This window comes from Protopterus annectens, chromosome 4.part0, assembly GCF_019279795.1.
Source record: "Protopterus annectens isolate FY-2018-M chromosome 4.part0, PAN1.0, whole genome shotgun sequence".
NCBI lineage: Eukaryota > Metazoa > Chordata > Ceratodontiformes > Protopteridae > Protopterus > Protopterus annectens.
The window spans coordinates 323,596,774-323,617,681 of record NC_056733.1 but is presented as its reverse complement, the minus strand read 5'-3'; the positions used below and the strand labels follow the sequence as shown (position 1 = coordinate 323,617,681).

General features: G+C 38.8%; 1 non-coding gene across 1 annotated transcript; it reads right to left on the bottom strand.

Annotated features, from left to right (window-relative positions):
- Positions 1–12,295: 12,295 nt before the first annotated feature.
- LOC122800613 lies at positions 12,296–12,422 on the bottom strand. The gene has a single exon (XR_006364616.1). It is a non-coding gene; the product is annotated as a U6atac minor spliceosomal RNA (small nuclear RNA).
- Positions 12,423–20,908: the final 8,486 nt, after the last annotated feature.

Below are 20,908 nucleotides of genomic sequence, written 5' to 3'. Positions count from 1 at the left end.
CAAAAATAGTGGAACAAGCAATTCCTGAAATTCTACACAATATAGGGACAGTAAAGTTCAGCATGCAAAACAGTGCTAGTGACTCAACAGGTTGCCCACTCACATTTGGTGCTGGAAGATCAGATGGCCATTGGTTCAATTCCCACACTAGATACAATGATTCATTTCCGCAATACTGAAACTGCAAAACTTTTATCAGTGCTACCAAGGATCGGGTGGATCTGGTTGGTACAAGCCCTCCTTCTGGTAGGGCCAGATGGTTAGGTGGACAAAATCCAAATGATGATTGTTCCCAGCCTCTGATATGGGAAACCTGACTTACTGGATGTGCTGAAGCTGTGCTAAAGAATTTTTTTTTTTTATTGGAGACAGCACAACAGTGCTCATCTGCATCCAATAAAGAATTTTAACAAGAGCACAGAATCTGCAAGATTTTGCCAAACTGCTTTTTAACTGTTATTGTAATAACACTCACAAGAACAGACTGTTTAAGCAGAGAAAAATATCAGTGAATGGGATCCCTCTTTACAGCACCTGCAAACATGAACACACAACTGAGGCAAGAGTTCAAAGATGGACCCCCACCAAACTGCATCAAAATAAACCTGGCAACCTCAGCACATCCAGATGAGTCAGGTTTCCCATACCAGAGCCTGGAACACTCAGCCTTTTGCTTTTGTTCACCATGCTGCCACTGCAGTACAAGTGTAAGTGAGGTGCTGCACTCGAGTGCTACTGTTCATTGTATGAACCATAAAATTGAAGTCCCATCTGTCTAAGCTGGTGGTAGATTGAGTGGCTGTAAAAGACCCCATGGCACTTATTGAAAAAATAATTTGGGGGAGGTTCCCTGTGCCCTAGCCAAATTTCCCCAAGTCAATATGCATACCAACACACATCTCCCCTAAAAAGAAGATGATGGCCTAGTAGGATCAGCTCACTCAACAAAAAATAAATAAATAAAATGATTCTAGAAGATTTATTTTTGTGAAGTTGCTTTATTGCATCTCTCATTATTTTTGTACTGAGTCAAACTTGTTAAAAGAAACATCCATTCTGGTGGATACATCAATACATATTTTTATCTCTTGATCTTTTACTTCAGAGTAATAAGTATAGAAACTGATTATCTGTATTGGGTTACTAATTATAAGACCATTACTAACTTATAAAAAAAATAAATTAATAAAAAAGTGCACCCTCAGAGGCAAACAGCAGTAGATTCCACTTTATTAATAAAATACAAAATCCATCATATGCCTCACTAATAAGATAGTTTATTTGGCTAAATGTGAAATGTGATAGATTTCATGTTGGAAAAACTGAGCGGGCTCTGTAAAACAGAATTAATGAGCACACCTGTGAGATTAAAAATAAGAAACAAAACAATGGTTTATACAGACATTCCCTTACATGTAAGGATTTTGTTAGATTTAAATTTGGTATACTCAAATCTATTAATATTGACCCTAGAGGAGGAGACAGGAAAAACCTGTTGTATAAAAAGGAATTGCAATGGCAGCTGAGATTAGCTGCAAACATTTCGCCTGGGTTGAATGACTTTATTTCTATAACCCTAGTTTTAAAAAGGGAAAGCTGACAGATTGTAAAGTGCTTGTTCTGTTTAATGACGTAATATGTGATGACAATAACAAATGTTAATGTTTAATTCATGATTTAAGGCATATGTAATTGATAAATATGAAAGATTTTATACCAATGTTTTATATGATTATTTTAAACTTTCATTTACTGGCTCCTTAGAGTTTGTATAGGGAAACACGTGATTAGTTAACTTGTTTTATAATTGGAGGACTGTTCAGCCAATTATGAACGTTTGTGGGATATTTAAACAGCCTGGCTACATCTTTTTGTATATTCTGATGAAGTCGCCACTGTAGAGGGATGAAAGCACTCAATTTTGTATTTTATTAATAAAGTGGAATCTACTGGTGCTTGCCTCCAAGGGTACTTTTTTTTGTTTTTATTAGTTGTCTTTCAGCATGGCTTGTTGTATTGTTTAAACCATTACTAACTTAACCTTTTGCATGACTGTTAGTTATTCTTTGGTTAATACCTCTGAAAATAAATTACCCTCTCTGCTACCACTAACATTTTTACTTTGTCTAAACAGCACACTTGATCTTTTTTTCCTGTTCTTGCAATTTTTCTTATTTTTCAGTTGGATTTGAGTGGTATTATTGATATAGTTATCATAAGTTTGTCAAGTTGTGCATTAGTCATCATCTTCTGATCACTTCTCCTTTTTCAAAGTTCAGTGAAAATTAAAAGAATTGCATTATTGTTAGTGGTCTGCTTGTGTGGGATGGTTGTATTTTTGACAGTTTTTCAAATTCATCCACTGCTATGCAAATCCAATATATATTTAAATATGGGAATGAAGTGGATGCATTTATCCACAGGAGGTTTGGGGGAATGGCCTCTGGAAAGTACTTTTTAAGTGTCTTTGGCATTGTTTTTCGGATAAGCATTTCATTCAGTAAATGAAGATTTATAAAATGCACTTGATGTCCTTCTACTTGCATTAATATAGGAAAAAAAACATCATTTTGGTCTACTGGAAGTGCTTCTTCAAATAGTTGTAGTTGTCCATGAACACAATTTGGTGATGTACATTATAATTGCTTGTAGCTGGACAGTGTCTGTTTTGAGCCTTGCCAAGATATACTTTCACAAGGCACCAGTTGATTAGGAAAATATATATTCTGGTATTTATCTTATTGGGAAAACTTAATAGTGTTAAGTTTAATTAAACATAAAAATATATCATCTCTTCATTATTAATCTGATGTGTTTTACAGAAGATGCACAGTGTATTGAAGGATACCAGTCATTGTACATGATATATGAAAATTCTAAGTTTTGTATCTAATGGGAACTGTACACATATAAAATGTGGATATAAGTATTTTTCAAATGCCTAAAACATCACGATTGAAACTGATACACATTGAATTTAATTTTATTTTATCATTACAAAAGAATTACATATCCACAAATTGGCTTTCCCTTGAGAGCTTAAAATCGAAACACTTTTTAATATGTCCATTAAAATATCTTTAAAGCTGTCAAATATCTATTAAAATTTTGCAGACAGTCCTCTCACTGCCACACTTTATTTTCAGTTTAGTGTACTTTACTCATCAGGTTGTAAGTTGCATTTATTGGTTCCTGATAGTCTACTTTATTTCTAAATACTTATCCATATAATTACATTTCTATTTTAAATCATGATGCATGTTTCAAAAATCTAGTCATATTCTTTGATTATAATATTAAAATTATATTATATATTTTTATACACAATTTGTCTGTACTCTCTATATGTAATAATGTTGTACCAGCTGTTAAAAAAAGATGAAGGCTGTTCAGATTCTTGTTATTAAAACTCAGATTGTTTGTCTAATACACATTTGTAAGTGCTGTTCATCTCATTAAACGTTCTAATAAAATGTAATTCACAAGCATTTTTTCACTTTAAAGTCAAGATGTGCATAAATTGACAAGATTAGGGTAAGATCCATCAACAATATATGAAACAAAGTAGCCTGCACAGAAGCATGTCTTTTACTGTAGTACTAGCTCTAGATATCATTTTCTCCATCTGAATGCTGAAGTCACCTGTGAAAATAAAATTTGCATTTAAATGGACAGTTCATTAGTGTAAGGTGCCTAGGAATTCTGGATGGTTTTAGATTAGAGTCACTGTATCATAAAAAAACACATGGATGGGAGAAAGATAAAAGGACAGAACATTTTAAAGAGAAGGATCAAATGAGTCAAGAGGAGTCCTGACTGTGAGATGTGATAAAGGTGATAACTACTAAAGGGAAAGGAAAGAATCTTGGTAAGATTTAGGGAAAACATCAAAGGTGTATAGCCAAGATGTTAAAAAATGAGAAATTAAATGTTGACTGGAGCTCCCAAAAAAAGGTATTAGGGGAGGGTTGGGGGATGTGGAAGTTTGAGGAGTAATGGAAAATACTGCATAAGGGTGTACACAGAAGTGAGAGGGGGAAAAGAAATGAAAGGAAAGAGAAAGATAAGTAAGATATATAAACTGTTGGTTGAAGAATGATTTGGACAAAGAATCAATGAAACAAAAGATGAGAAAACCAACGTGGGACATAAATGTGGCGAAGTGGTGGAAACATATAACAAAAGGGTACGGACATTTAAATGAGGACGTTCTTAGCTCTTCAGAAAAATTAAAATTCCAGTATCAGTCTGGATAGTTAAAGATCTAATCTATAATTATGAATCCTATTAATTATAGAGCACTGTCCTCTTAATCTTACAGGTATTTATGGATTCATTAAATTGGTTATTCCTATTCTCTTACCTCTAGCTATTTATTTTTTTGTCCATCTAGCAGAAGTTTTATCATGAAAGCTTCTCAGCCATCACTCTAACTGTTCCACAAAACAATGTCATTTTAATATGATTACAGTACTAAACAGGTTCATAAATTGGCCTATACAAAATTGCAATGACAATTGTCCTGATCCCCATCAATAAAACATGCCACACCAAAATGACATTTGATGACCTTTATTAAACTTTCATTAACATAACTTTACTGAATCATTTCAGTCTATTAATCACAAAAGGAACATCCTTATAACCATTCATCAGGACAGTGTATGCCCATTCATCGTGCCCAAGTAAGCAGAATCATCACCACCGGTCACTTATTCTTACTTTTCAAAGCAGCATCCTACTGCTCGCTTTCATCCCTCAAACTCCTTGCATCAAACATGCAACAACAGATGGTGGACAGAAGAGGAACAAGCCAGCCCCTTATCTCTGCCACTATCCTGACCCAGGCTATTCTGCCTCCCCCACTGCAGGACTTTCACTAAACCCTCCAAAAATAAACCTATGTGTACATTAAACAAATCTAAACCAAACTCATCCCAGGTGCACTATTTATGGTTATCCAGGTTGCACTATTTAAGACCACACAATGAACATACACAGATATAACCTCTTCAAAGTAACTAAATCCTCTCCTATTCTATATACCAACTACCACTTTGGAATTATTCCCAAATCATTACCTGTCAAATGTATCACCAATACTCAAGGGACCCCCATCCTTGACTGTATAAATGCAAACTCATCCATCAGCTGATTCCATCTGAGGCCTCTGATACTATGCCATATGACTCTCAACCCAAAGTGATACAAACCCAATTCATCACCAGCTGTCCTAACTGCAGCCTGCTTGGCTGCCCAATGAATATACAAATGACCCAGAATGACAATCTCCTTTCCTAAAAAAAAGAAAAAAGTTAATACTAATACAACCACTTTATCCAAGTATCTAGTATAAGGCAAAAAGGCATTTGAAGACCAGTGACCCACACTCTTAATAACGTCAACTGATCTGCCTTCTCTTGATAAATATAAGGCCCTTTCTATGCAAAAAGATGAGTGGAAAACCTCTCTCTCAGAAAACCAATGCAATGAAAATCCCTCCTCATCACATATATAAACTGATTACCCATTATCACCTTATGTCTCTCGACTGAAAAAAACAAGTCTTGAGGACTCCCTGTATGGGCCCACAGTAATCTCCTAGCCCAACCCACTGGACACAGTCAATCATTCTTATCTTTCCCAAGAACTATCTGAGTACCCTTCCCTAACTGATCTGTTTTAGACCTACACAACCAGATGTACACTGCCCAGGAAAATACAATGACATCCCTCCAAACTAGCAACTGTAACATCTATGACACCCTAAACACTCCATAATACATCCATAAGGACACATAACCCACAAAGTATAATCCCCTGAATCACCAGCCACCAAAGCTAAACCCTACAAGAAAACTTTCAAAAACTATCTTGTCAACCCCCATCACTTATCCACATTCACACCAGTCACACTACCCCATCACTTCAATATAACAGCAACTGTCCAGGACTTAGTCAAATCATGCAACCCTGCCACCTGTGCAAATATATTGATCGTAGCCATACAATATCCACCTTGAAGTGCCTTACTTTGCACCCAAGACCAAGCCAAGTCTTGCAATAACAGTTCTTCTGGCCAAAATCCCTCCTCTTTAGACAGCTTAAAAACAAATTTATCAAAATCATATAATGCCCTGCCATACGCCTTCCTGGTCGATGCTGCCCAGGACTGTTGCACCAGCCATCTGGTTACATCAGCCCAATCTGCCACACCTCATCTGGCAAGACCCTCGGCTCACCCACTGCCTCCAGATCTAATTGCTGCAACCTGGAAATCTGAAAGCGAGACAAACTGTCAGCAATCCCATTCCTACCCATCACATAGGTTCATAGGTTGATACTAGGCTATCTGCCCTAGAGCATTTATAAGCCTGGCCAGAGTTTGTTTAGCTTTCGCCACCCTTTTAGATTAGTTGACTGTGCCTCTGTATAGTAGGTCCCAGAAGATAGCCCTTTTAAGGTTAGTTTACTGTGCCTCTGTCTAGTAGGGACACAGAAGAGATCCCAGGGGTAAACCTATGCTCTCCCATCCACTCGTCAAGATTTCTCTTGAAAAGGGTCATTGAGGGGCTCTGCCTAACATGGATTGGGATTTTGTTCTAGAGTGAGGGGAGCCTCTGGGATATGAATCTGTCCCTCCAGCATGTCCTATTTATTTCTGTGTTGAGGTTTAAGTCCCTGGAGCGTGTAGCTCTAAGGGATTTGGATTTCCTGAGGTGGAGCATGTCCATTAATTCTGGTTTGGACATGGCTTTATACATCAGGCACAGATCGCCTCTGAGTAGGCAGTAAGCAACTGAGTAGAGCTGGAGTTTCTTTAGCCTAATTGCGTAGGGCATCTGTTTGAGTCCCTTGATCCTCTTGGTGAGGTACTTTTGGGATCTTTCCAGTTACTGCAGGTGTTGGGTAAGGGGCATCTCAAATGGGGCATTGTATTCAATTATGGGCCTGATGAGTGATGAGTAGAGGGGCACAATGACCTCTCTTGATCTAGATGTGAACCCTTTCGTGATAAGGTGGGCTATATAGAAGGTCTTTCTAACCACTTTGGCAACGTGATTGTCAAAGGAGAGACTGCTATCTACTTGGGTCCCCAAATCCCTAATTACTTCTTCCATACTTAATGGATTACCACCTATGTGGTAATTTGTGGGCACTTTGTTTTTCCCAAAGGGGATGACTATGCACTTTTTGGCATTTAGCTTTAGGCCATGGCTCTGGCACCAGTTATCCGTCTCTGTGAGACCCTTTTGGAGGATGCTTGTGTCAGTCGGCGAGTCGATTATGGCACCCAGTTTGCAGTCATCTGCGAACTTGGTCAGCCATAGTCCTCCCATGTTAGCCTGTACCTCAGAGAAATATATAACGAACAAGAGAGGTCCCAGGACTGAGCCTTGTGGGATGCCACTTGTAACTGGTTTGGAGTCTGACATGGCACCTGCAATTCTGACCATGTGGGTTCTATCCCTGAGCCAGTTTGCAACCCATCTTGTGACATAGGGGTTGATATTTAAGCTGGTGAGCTTATTTATGATGCCCAAGTGGGGTATTGTGTCGAGGGCTTTTGCGAGGTCCAAGTAGGCTGTGTGGACTACCTTCCCTTCATCTATGGCCTTGGTGACTGTTCAAAGATGTCAACCAGGTTCAAGAGGCAAGATCTGCCCTTAACAAAGCCAAATTGGGTAGGATCCAGTGTTTGGAGGTTCCCAATGTCTTTGTTTATTAGTTCCATGATGATACGCTCCATAGCTTTGCAGACCAGGCTAGTCAGGCTTATAGGGCGATAGTTTCCGGGGTCCATTGTGGCACCACCTTTATGGAGTGGGACCACTGTTGCTGTATGCCATTCCTTGGGTACATATCCTGTAGTAAGGCTGAGATTGAACAGTGACTTTATGTGAAGATTCAGTTCTTCTTGGAGCTCATGTAAGGCGCAGACCGGTTCACCGTCCGGTCCCATTGATGCTGTGTTTTTTGCTTTGGAGAGGGCAGCTCTCACCTGTGCATATGTGATGTCAGGGAGGCTACACTCTGTTGGGATAGACATTTGCTCTTTTGGGGGGGGGGGGGGAGTTTGCACTGAACCTGTCTGCCAGGATGTTGGCAATGTCTGTGGGTTCAGTGTATTTTTTGTCATTTTGCACTAACTCAGAGCATATCTGGGAGTTGCTCCCCAGGTTCCTGACATAACTAAAGAAGGCCTTGTGATTATCTTTAGCATCTTGTGCAATTTTTCTTTCGAAGCTGGCCTTAGATGATTTTATGAGGGATCGTAGTTTCTTGCTAGTACTGATCAGAGATGCGTTCCCTTTTTGGGATTTTGCACTATCATGTAGTAGCTTCCTCCTTCTGTTGTATAGCTTATTTATGGCTGGGGTGCACCAGACAGGTCTCCTGCCTTTGGAGGAGTGAGTTTTGGTTTTATTTGGGATAGCATGATCCATGCATTCCTGTAGGTGTCCATAGAATGCGTTTGTAAAGGATTCTGCAGTTTGGGCCGTATTTTCCACTGGCCCGGGGGCTTTGAAGGATTCCACCTCGGTTTTGAGAAGTGTGAAGTTTGCTTTTGAGGAGTTCTTCACCCTGGTTTCCTTGGCTGGGGGTGGGGATGGGATATGGATGTCCAGTGAGATTAATTTATGGTCAGATCTTACTAATGAGGGGTATACCTCTGGTATGGAACATAGAGTCCCCATGTTGGTGATGATCAGGTCCAATATGTTTTCCTCTGTTGTGGGAGTGGTGACCAGTTGTTCCATAACATTTGAGTTTATAAATTCTAGGAACTGTTGGGCGGGGGTGTTGGGGCTTGAGTAGTGCTCCCAGTCTATATTTGGGTAGTTGAAGTCACCCAATATGATGGTGTTTGGAGAGACCTTCATATTCTCCAGTGTTCTCAGGAAAGCCGAGTGGGGTTTCTGAGTTTGGGAGGGTGGTCTGTAGCAGGCTACAAACTGAAAGGCAGTTTTGCCCACTGTTAGTTGCACATGGATGGTCTCCGATGCTTTGTGCAGTGCCACTAACCTGGAGGTGTGGGTATCTTTGATGAATATGGATACTCCCCCTCCTTTTGTGGTTCGGTCTGAGTTTTGGGGCTGAAAAGCATGGTATGAGGTATAACCTGGTAGTGCTGGGGTGCTCTCGGGAGCCTTGAACCAGGTTTCTGTTACTGCACAGATATCAATGTTCTCCATACTGAGGAGAGCCTCGAGTGCATGCATCTTGAGGTTTAGACTTCTGGCGTTGAGCAGCATTACCCTTAGTTTCTTTTTCCTTGTGTTGTCTATGGAGGTGGGTTTGTCTTTTGACATGCATACCTGTAAAAGAAAATTTAATCAGCAAGCTTTGCAAAACCAACTTTCATAATACTAACAACGGCAATTCAGACTTCATTATGTTATGCTTGTAAAACTCGCACCACTGCAATTTTGCCCAAGTGAAAAATAACACTCTTTCCCCTCAACAGCGCCCACCAAACCGCAGACACTGGCCAAATTGGCATTAACTCCAAAAAGGCTATATCTTTCTTCTACTCATCCTTCCAGTCTGCATGCCAACAAGCCTCAAACCATTCACTGCCAAATAATGCTCTCATCCCAAAACCCCTTGCCAGGACTCTAAACAATTAAAATTCCCTTTGACTAACCCGATCCATCTGCCAAACAGAGACAGAATTAAACTGCTCCAAGAAGGATAACCACAGTGCTAAAGTGGCCCACATCAACTTACCAGTCCTTACTCAATGATGTCTGCTTTTCCACCCTTTAAACAAAAAAGGCCACAGACCTACAAAATGTACAATCCAGGTAAACTGCCTAACGTGCAAAATTCAGAATTCCTAAAAGCTCCATGACATCCTTAATCCACACTTTGTCCTTTACCCATCCAATCTTTTCCTTGAAATGTGTTATCTTCTCAACTGGTAGACAAAATAATTCACTTTCTGTATCCACTACCAAATCAAAGAAATCCAATGCCTTAACTAGGACTTCCAACTTCTGCATAGCCAACAGGAAACCCAATTCCTCACACATCCCCAAAACTATCGCATACTTACTAATGCTCCCAGAAACCCCACACCTCCTATTAGGAAATCATCTAGGTAATTTACCATCCTCTGAGTGTCCAACCACTGCTGCCAAATCCAATCAAGTGCAGTGCTACACTTCTCAAAAGTATCACAGGCTACCAAGCATCTCATCAGCATAGCCTTGTCAAAATAAAACTTGTTTCTAACCACCATGGAAAGTAATAACAGCCACTCTTCCACCCACACTGGCAGTAATTGAAATGTAGATCCAATATCCACCTTCACCAACCACAGATTCCTAAACCCCCAAATAACCCACACCACATCATCCAAAGACACATAACTCAACTTGACGTCCTCTACTGAAATAAAATCATTAATGGAGTTCCCTTTGGGATAAGACAAATGGTGAATCAACTGACATTCACTGTCTGACTTCTTAGGAAGCAAACCTAATGACAAGACCTTAAAATTTCCAAAAGGGGGGCTTTTAAAAGGGCCCAGTAACATATCTGTCTGCTGTTCCTTCTCCATCAAACTTTCCAAAATATCTTCCTTCCCCTACACTGACCACAAATTCTTATAGACTACTCCATCTCCTCCAAGCCTTGATTTAATAAAAAATTCCAGAGAAGACCCATTAATTAATTCCTCAGCAAATGCCAGCTCAGGAAATTTCTTTAGTATATGCCACAATACCTGCACCTTATTGGGGGAATGCATCTGCTGGTCTTTCCCTCATCCTCTGAAAGGACACCACACTTTCTTTGCTCATGAAAATTTCCCCTACTTCACAAACTTTGAAATCTCTGAAACAAAAAAGGTAACCCATCCATGTCAGTTGCATGCAAACATGGCCTGACCACATTGCCTTCCCACTGGCCACATTGCACAGCTGAATGTATTCCCACACACTTCAGACAAGTTCACAAAAACCTGCATGCCACCCACAAGCAACACCCCACATTAAAGGCTCAACCTACCTCCGTCCCTTCCCCTCCTATTGTATCCCCTCTGCTAACAGCTCCAAAGCTATGTATCATAGTACATAGCCATATGTTAGGGTGTCTAACCTCCCAATGCAGTGACTGAACCACTACTTTCCATTTCCAAAACCTCTGTTCATATCATAACCAAGTTTTTCCCAACCATGGAGTTGTGACTCACAGATCATAAGAAAATAAGACAAGAGTTGTATAGGCCAAGACTATCTTTCTTCAACCAAACTGCCATGTAGTACATGTAGCCTAACACCCAATTTTCCCATGTTCTTGGTTGCAGCCTACCTACCCTCCTGTACCCTGTGGCCACTAAAGCCACAAGAAGATCTTTGATATTTGCAGTTTACAATTCCAACAAGTACTGAACCCCTTCCGCATCAATTAATTCAACGATATCAACATACTCCCCCTTCCAGATCTTTTCTTTAACTGAAGACAGTATATGAGGGGTCAGAAAGACTGCTCCACTCTCTTTTCCAGGCCCTTTGTAGCTAACCAATTACCAGGCTGAATCCCAAAGTCCAACCCAATCTCATGTAGCTGTGACTCTGCCCACCTACAGTCAATGTCAAACTCCCCCTAGACAACTCTACGATACCCATCCCATTGAATGCTTCACCTTGAATCTGCCCCCTTCTCTAAGCATCTGCTGATCCTCCATGACACCTATAGTTTCAACAGACATTTGACATGATTCATCCCAAGCTCTCCCTGAGTATTTACAAACTGTACCAAGCCTAACAAGCCTACAAGAACTCCCAACAACATATAATTACCTGCAGCCACCTCATGCACCACTCCAATGACCAGAACATTCACTGTGACTGCATCCTTTGACTGCCATGCCCACTTCCCTTGGGCAACTGACCTACTCTTTGCTGTCTGCCTTCTCCTGTTCTGACTGAACTCATCAAGTTCTTCAGCCATCGGAACCTCACTGTTTGGCAATTGTCAGAACAGTTATTCTGCCTTGAAAATGATGGCCATACACCTCTGCTGTAAACTCTGCACATCAGCCATTTGCCAAAAGAAAAGACAAAAATAGGACTAAAAAAAAAAACTTATTAACAAACTCGTGTGCATCCATTCCTTCAATTTCTTCAGTACCCTTTTACCCCCGGTTGCACCACAACAGGGCTGCCCAGAAAGCTACCCACCACTTTCCTCACCCCTAACAAGTGCCTCCTCACACTTGCCAATTTTCTTCATGAACTCTTACCATACCCATTAACCCACCCCATCACCCCACAACCACCCCTCCAAAAATTGGTGGTTAGATGCCATAAAGTAAGTGGTAAAGCCTTAACCATACATGAGTTGGAAAGGCCACAAAGACCACTCCCATCCTTATCAAGGGGAGTGCTAACCTTCTCCTTTTCATATCACACATTTTTTTTTGTTTTCCCCCTTTTTCTTTCTTTCTCTTTTCTCCCCTCCCCCTCCTCATATTTCTCTTCTTCCCCTCTCATCCTATTTGGCATTCATAATTCCCCTGAGAGAGGAAAAAAGTCTTAAAAAAAACAAGCACTCTGGTAATTTTCCTTTTTCTCAGTATCCCCCTCTACAGTAAAGAACCCGCACTACTTCATGCTGACAAAGATTAATGACAAACAAAGACTACTTCCAAAGCCCTTACCATTACATTACCTGGTTAAACACACAACCCTCAATAACCAAGCCTCTGCCAACACTAGAGTACATATATGATTATGTAATCACCCAGCCAGGAGGAAAAAAAAAATTCAAGCTTATATACCTTATGCCCAAACTCTTCACTGCCATCCACTATTAACCCGGGGCCTATCTGTTAGCTCCAGTACCTACTGACTGTCCTGGACACACTACTTACAGTAACAAGATCATGCCTGAATCTGATCCCTTTCCCAGCTATACTCACATAAAATCCTCTTAATCCCCACCCACACCTACCTCACTTCCTTCCAACTTCCCCTTATTAAATTAACCCTTCTTTGCCCACAGCCCTGCTTAAACTCCTTCCCCTTTATCCTGGCCATAAGATGCTTCCCCAAACCCCAAAACCCCCACCCCCCCTTCTACCAAACCTAACCCCCTTCTTATCATCTTTGCATAATCCCTAAAATACTGCAGATCTCCTTGGACAAATTGGCTTGTTCACAAACTTTATATATCAGATTAATGGATATTCAACAGGGATGGTGGATGACTTTTAACAGTGTTGAAGCAGACGGACTGGATCATGTAAGGTCTAGTTTTATGCTCAGTATCTTACAGAATTATACTGCACTAGCTTCCTTGCTAGAACTGCCTTACCAAGTTTATCCCTTTCTTTCATTCTCACATGCAAATAAAATACTTTTTCAATAATGGAGACTAGTAATTTTACATAGAAGGCAATGTAATTAAGGTGTTGAGGTTCTTGTGATGTAGTTGGAGATCCTCAATGCTTGTTGAGTTATTCAGGAATCATCATGTATGTTTGGACAATTTTTCATGTTTTTTTCCAGTCTTCTTTGGAATAAAAGCTGCTGCTAGCATCTTGACATTTGCAAACAAGAGCAAGCACTATAGAGCAAATCAAGTACATTTATTCAGTCTCCCATAATATAAACAGGTCATGACCATGTTTGATTATAACCAATTTGTTATGTATTTGAAATATTGATGCAAAACATTCATCTAGAAAGCACAATGAAATAAAGCTTCACAGATAAATCTAGAAATCCATACCAAGAACCCATAACCAGTTATTATGACCAGAGAGACCTAAGCATAATTCTTTGTAGCACATGGAGCATTATCTGCCCCAGTAAACATTTGTTACAGAAAAAGAGCTTAGGAATGTGAAACGTTTTATAGCCCTGAAAGGGATAACATTCTTAGTACTGTTATAGAGAAAGCAACCAGCTTTAAAAGCTATTATTTGTGTTATTTGAAAGAGAATGTAATGTATTACAGCATCATAGCTATGAAATGCGGATGTTCTGTGAGGGCCACAATGTATGCTGTAGCTTGAGACATGATGATAGCTTCAAAATGTCATTTAGAGAAGCACACGACTGGTTTATCTTTTTCCAATTTCAGAGTACAATCAGCATTCTCTATTTGTTACAGGTATGTTTCTGCCAGCTTCTTTTTCTGCTGCTCTAAAAAGAAAAGCTGTTGTAAAGGATGCCTGCCGTATTGTTAATGTATTTGAAGATCTTTTTACATAGTGTTGTCCTTTACTGTTTTTGAAATGTTCAGTTTAAGTTCTGCTTGATTACTGGGCTCACTATTGCCATGCGTGTTGTGATGATTTTGATATAAGCTTCAGTCTGGTATTAATCTGCACAATACAGAGTAGCAGAGAGCTGGTATAAAAGATAATAAATAGTATATCGATCCAGAAATTGCATTCATCTAGTTTGGAATCACCTTGCAAATTGAAACTGATGAATTCTGCATATTTTTGTAACATTTTAACAAACTATACATTGTATTGATTAGCTTTTAAATGTATTGACATGAAAGACAAATGATAAAGTGGCTGTTGATTTGAGGTTACGAAGATTATATGTAGATGCCTTTCACACTTCAGATCATTTTGCTTCCAATGGTTACATTTTCTTTGTCACAGTTCTTTGTAATTACTAAAATAACTAAGGCAGGAAAATAAAAAAATAAACAAGATTATAGGAATAACATTGTTTCAGCAGATGAAACAATGCTTTAGATTGCAAGAATAAAAAAAATAAGCAGTTCAAATCATGCTGGTACACTTCTACAAAATAGAAACCCGTGGTGGTGGTGCTGGAGTAGTGTTGTCGCTTTGCAGTAAGATGCTGTCTGGTTCAATTCTCAGCTAGAGCGTCTTGTGCGTAGAGACATGCATGAATGGGCTTACCTTTGTTGAAGGTTGTGCGTCAGAGCTGGTAACTCAGCATGTAAAAATCAACTACCAATCATTAGCGGATCAGAGTTCCATTGTGGCGACCCCTAACAGGGAAAAGCCAAAAGATACAGACAGACTTGTATCACATATCATCTTAGATTAACTCTAAACATTTGTCACTCACAAATTTTCATTAGTAGCAAATCAAATCTTGTTATTGTGTAACTGTGCACAGGATGGTAAGCAAATGTAGTTCTGGTTTATGATTACTAATTTTATATGACAATAAAAAAAAGCCTCCTGATTCAGTCAACGAGACATTCCTATTTCGGGAGGTGTTAGAAGAAGCAGCAGGCTTTGTGATAATGTATTGCAATTGGATCAAAGTGATATACTATAAGCTAGAAAACTGAAGGAAATAGATGTTAAGAAAAGCATGAAACGAGGATCTATATTGTCTCCAGTACTGCTTATAATAGCCATGGAAGTCTTGATAGAAAGGTTATAAAACGTCTGGTGAGAAAGAAAATATTTAGGAAGGTAAGCTTTGTTAAGATATTTACAGATTACTACATAATATTAAAATCTTTGTCTGAGCAGTGGAGGATGTGTGAAAGATTAGAGCAAGCTGCAGCTAAGTACTGAATAGGAGGTGGAAATGGGAGAAATAATTCAGAATGAAATGTTTGCCTTTTGAGAAAGGGCAGCATACAGAAGATATTCCCAGAACCTAAAACGTTAAAAATAGGGGAAATAAGTAAATTAGAAAGTATGGATGAACATGAGTTATATGTTTATATGTATGTATGATATTTAAACAATGGCAAGGATGGAAGAAGGCATATGCGAGATGAAAACAACGAGCCAGCAGTAACACTCTGAAGGTAGCAGTCTGAAAGGAAGAATACAAGAATCAAAAGGGGAGCAATGCATACTGCAGACAAAAGCAGCAAGTATAAAAAAGTTCTGAAATGAAGAATTGATCATTGAGCAAACATAAAAATTGCAGAACAGCTTAAAAAAAATCAGGAAATGGAGTTAAAGGAATTTGTAATGGGTGCGTATAAGGAAACAAACTGATTTGAAAAAAAGGAAAGGTGCCACAAATCAAAAGAATTACCATATTTGTAGTTCAAAAGAAAGTAGGGGGACCCAAAGTTACATACTAGTGTGCTTGTATTTTTACTTGATGAGAAAGGAGATACCAAAGCAAGAATGGGGATTGACAGCTATCCCATGTCAGGGTATAGTTCTGAAAATTGTGAAAGTTTGTACATATTTACTAAATAAGAACTGAAGCATTATGTTAGTGCAGAAGAGGATGCTGTCAGCAATCTACATAGACAACTAGATAACGTATCCAACAATGGCAATGCTAACATGACAGAGCTAGATGTTCAGATTAAGACTGGAAATGGGGACTACAGACTTTTACTTGTATGCTGTAAAACAGCATGGACAAAAAATGCAGGCTGGTGATCCAACTTTAAGATATTCAAAAGTAGATGGCTTGGGCGGACAACAGGTGCCCAAGCTGACAAGGATAGAGGGTCACTCATGGGTAGCATCAAAATCAATGATCGGATCCTGAGTAGGGGAGACCCCAAGCCTAAAGGGCGTGATAAACAAAACAGTACTCTGACATAGTAAACAGGACAGAGACAATATGATGCAGAGTTTGAAAATGCTTAGTTACATAATCTGTTGAATAACAGAAAGAAACAATTTTGGAGAACTGTCTGGACAGAACAGACCTAGGAGAGGCATGGTGGGATGGATTGAATGCAGAAATGGAAGGGTAATATGTGAATGGATTTAAAAGATGTGAAGAAGGAGAAACTTAAGAGAATGGGAAATAAGAAAGAGCTAACAAGTAAAGAACTAATGAATAGAAAAAAAACTGAGCCAAGTTATATCACAGCAGATGGGGAGGACAACTAGGACTGGTATTAGAAAGCTTAGCTATGGCCATTAGAAGAATCAACAATCAGATGCCTATCACAGAAAATGGAGAAGGGAAGAGGGAGAATGGAAATGACCACAATTAAGGAAATTGGAGGGGAAATTGTGGAGGATGAAATAACATAACTTCAAAGACTTTTACCAGCAGCTGTCTCAGAAATTCATTTTACATAATAAGAACAAGCAGGCTCAGTATTCCACTGTGCTAGAAGAAGGGAAAGTAGGCTTTTAATTAGTAAGGAACTATCATGTGACATCATAAATAAGTCAGTAAATAGTCATGACACATTTGCAGGCATAAAGTGATTCCTTTGGAGGCATATAGTCTTTATAATCTCAATCTCTATACCACCCAGAATAACTGATGAGGTAATCATAGCAATACTAGGAGACAGCTTTAGATTTGTAGAAGGTCTTGTATTAATTACAGGAGACTGGAATCAAATCCATAGCCAGGTGGAGATGTACATTGATAAAGGTGAGCATAGAATGGCAAAAACTGAAATCTCAACTAAGCAATTTATTTATTTTATTTTTATTTATTTGACATTTGTTAACCAGGTTAGACCATCTGAGCCAATGGCCTATTTTCAGTGGAGACCAAAGGACAAAAGCTGCAGCAATACAAATATAAAAAGATAACATATTAGGCAATATACAAAACCCAAGAAAAATAGTGCAGCAGTACAACATAAGCAAAAATTACATATGCAGTAATCAGGTGAAATGAATAACTAATACAAATAAAACAAAATGAAGTAAATGCAACTAGTACATTTAAGTATTTACAATAATGGCATATCTTTCCCAAGTGTCATAATGTAGTATTGTCTAGTGAGCATATTAGTCATTGAATTATTAGATGTAGAAAAGTAGTGAAAAGAAAAAGAAAGGAAAATGCAGATTATGGAGGATTTAGGCAAGGACAGGCTTTCTAGTTCATAAAGTAGTGCTTGACTTTAGTTTTAAAGCAGCTGGAACTAGTAATGATAAGAATGTGAGGTAGTCACCTCTTATATGCAAGGAACACAGACTGTTTATAGAGGAATTTACCATACGTTTTGTTGGGTTTATAGATGTCTAGAAGGTGCTGGTCAGACCTATTAAGAGAACGGGTTGGTGTATAAGGGGATACTAAGTTAGAGAGTGATGGGCAGCTAGCGGTTTGTTGAGTAGGGAGTGTGTCAGCTGCAGCTGGGCATGTAGTAAGAGCTGGGGGAATTCTAGCCATTAAAGCTGTTTCAGGGCAAGGCAATGATGGGATGTATATGGCTGGTTACTGGTGAATCTGGCTATGTTATTGTAAGCTTATGTAAAAAATACAAACCAAGTAACCACTTTTATTCAGAACATATAGGATAAGCGCTTTTACACAAACTGTGCTTCATCAGATCTATCAATACAAGAAAACTAAAGTACTTTATATATCGAAAGCAATTAGCAACATCCAATAAAACATTAAAACAATTACTGATGTAAACTACGCTTCTTTAAAATCGGCTTTAAAGATACAGCAGTATTAAAACCAGGCAGCTTGTCTGCCTGCAACCTAACAATCCATTTAGTCTCAGCTATCTCAAGCCTATTATTAAAATCCCCAGCTTTCTTATCCACACATACTATCTGTAGTACTAAAAATTCAAAACTGTGTCCAGGTTGCAAAGAAATATGCTTTGCTAATGCATTAAGCATATTCTTGCGTCTAATGCCACCTTGATGCTGTAATATACAGTCCTTCAGCATTTTCACAGTCTTCCCTACATAAAATGAAGTGCAATTTCTGCACTTAGCTAGGTATATTAAACCTTTGGATTAACAAACAGCATAGAATCTCGGTGAAAAAAGGTACTCCAGGGTGGGGTGCTTAAATCTAGCCTCACTGGAAATAAAGCTGCAGGCCTTACATAGTCTGCATGGATAAGTCCCATCATGAACAGAACTTACAGTAGACATTTGTGTAGATTTGTAACACAGTTGTCTTGTCAATGACAAATTATTATTAAATGTGAACCTGGGTCTATCACCTACAATATATTTGATCCTGTCATCAGTAAGTAGAACTGGCAAGTATTTGCTAACTATATCGCATACCTGATGGATATTATTCCCATATGTCAATGGTAATCTAAGAATATTATTACCACCATAAGTCCTGTTAGGAGAAATGCTAGTGCTAGATCGATTAAAGAAAGGTTTACCCTTATCACTATGCATTGCATTAACTTCTTCAAAGTATTATCAAGAACATGTTTTCTATACCCCCTTTTCAATAGCTCTTTTTCAAGTTTACACGTAGCCTCGTGATATTTATTGTCATCTGTGTGTAGTTGTGACATTCTTAAATATTGTCCCTTAGTTATACTATTGAAGACATGCTTCAGATGCATGCTTCTATGGTGCAGCTATGTATGTTAATAGCAAAGATAGAGAGATGTTTAGTGAGACAGGTGTTTGCTGTGATTGGACTAGATGGGCCTGGGTCAGGGTGGATGTCACCAGATGATAGTAAATTGTTAGAAAAAGGGAAGGTTTATTTGCATAAATGTAAAAGCCAGTGGATTTATATTTAGATTTGAGGGATGTGATTGAGACAGGGGAAATGTTTATTTTGATGAGATGTGTGAAGGAAGAGTTAAAGAGAGGGGGGCACATTAGGAAGGGCAGGGAACGTTGCTTGTGGAGTATAGGAGAAGTGTAGGCTGGGGATGAATGTGTAAAAATTAAGGTGTGTATGAAAGGAGGTAAGTAAAGAGAGGTACATAAGCAGGATTGATGTGAGGTAGAGGGGGCATGGTTTGAAATGAGATAATGACAGTAGAAGGATGACAGAGAGCTAGTTAAACGTGCGTGGGGAAGAGATTGTTTGCTAGGGGAGAGAAATAAGATGAAAATGATGAATAGGGAGTATTAAGGAGAGATTAATTTACAAGAGAGAGAGGAGTGAGCAAGAAGGGAACATTAGCAGGTTAAGAGAAGGAAGAGTCAAAGGCTGGAGATATGCTAAGATGCTATGAGTGTGGGGAGAAATAATGAGAGGAGGGGGATGAGAGAGTGGGGTTGTGTTGTGATTAGGTATAAACAGTAATTTATATATTAGTGGATGTGTCACAATTCCTGTGTCATCTTGGACTGCTAACATAAGCACAATGTTCAGATAAAAGTACAGCCCCAGGTATTCATGCACTGTTCAAAAATACACTATTCTTGGTCCAAAACCAACAAAGGATATATTACAGAAGACCATGTAGGATATCTAAGAAGAAGAGGAACAGAGCGAGATCCCTGGATCTTCTCAGACCATGCCTTTGTCCTAGCTGACCAACAATTTCTAAATGAACCTAAGATGTGTAAATACTGGAGCTTTCCCTATTATAAGCTGGAGAAAGAGAGAGAGAGAGCTATGAAAAGAATAGGCAAGATAGTTTATCTAGAGAGAAAGAAAACTACAAAATGAATATGCAGGATAGCTTAGCTAAGCACATATAGAAATTGGTAATTATTACAATGGACAAGTAAGATGAAATATCAAAAAAGAAAAAAATCCAAGATTTAGAGGTGCAAATTGCAATTACAGAAAGAGAAGGGCAGGAATACTGATAATTCCAATTAAAGGATCTACAGCTGAGTTGACACAAGGCCTTGGGGGAGACTAATTAATGATACAAGTGCTTAAACAAAAAATACAGTGGAGGGAGGACAGCAGAATTATAAATAAAAGATATGTCATGCAGAAGACATTTTTATCAAATTCACCAAGAATACTAAGGAACAAAGTCTTACATCTTATCCAACAACAGCAGAACAAGACAGTTCTAGATATTCAAATAAATGAAACAGTTTAAAAAAAGCATAAGATAATGAGAGTTCAGCAAGAATACTACAGAGAACTATACCAGTAAGAGCAGACCCAAGCAAAAATAAAGAAGAAGAGCAAATTCCACTCAAAAGCTACCATCAGACAATGCTAAAGCCCTGCTAGGACAGATAACAGAAAAGGATACAGCACAGGCATTAAAATGGTAGTCAGAATGGAATTCACAAGGGTTGAATGGGATCCTC